This window comes from Apaloderma vittatum, unplaced genomic scaffold, assembly GCF_000703405.1.
Source record: "Apaloderma vittatum isolate BGI_N311 unplaced genomic scaffold, ASM70340v1 scaffold27944, whole genome shotgun sequence".
Lineage (NCBI taxonomy): Eukaryota > Metazoa > Chordata > Aves > Trogoniformes > Trogonidae > Apaloderma > Apaloderma vittatum.
This window is the reverse complement of record NW_009714806.1, coordinates 5,249-5,607: the sequence shown is the minus strand read 5'-3', so window position 1 is coordinate 5,607 and position 359 is coordinate 5,249. Positions and strand designations below refer to the sequence as shown.

At 51.3% G+C, this 359-nt stretch overlaps 1 protein-coding gene across 1 annotated transcript in view; it reads right to left on the bottom strand.

Annotated features, from left to right (window-relative positions):
* LOC104273546 (inhibitor of nuclear factor kappa-B kinase subunit epsilon-like) overlaps nucleotides 1-359 on the bottom strand; it is a 10,289-nt gene that overhangs the window by 5,097 nt on the left and 4,833 nt on the right. The window lies entirely within an intron of this gene.

The window sequence follows — 359 nt, the reverse complement described above, 5'->3', positions numbered from 1 at the left end:
GACCTGGAAGGGACGGATCCGGCGGCAGCATCCAGCTGCAGCTTTAGTGCTCCTGGCACTCCAGCCCGGAGCTAATCCGGCTGGAGCCAATGGGAAGCATGTGTGCCTATCTTTTTCGATGAAATGGAAATCAAGAGACTTGCAAAATTGAAAAGAATAAAAGAACAGCAACCCAGCAGTAAAGAATTTTCCACTACAGCAATGCAGAAAAGCAAAATAATCACGGGTTACTTTAGATGAAATGAGTTCAGCTTTCCCTGGGGGAGCATGGAGGGGAACAGGGATGGGAAGCAGCGATGGGAGAGGGTGGCCAGACCCTGGAGTGGACCTGCCGGCAATCTAAGTCCTCTGGCACCAGT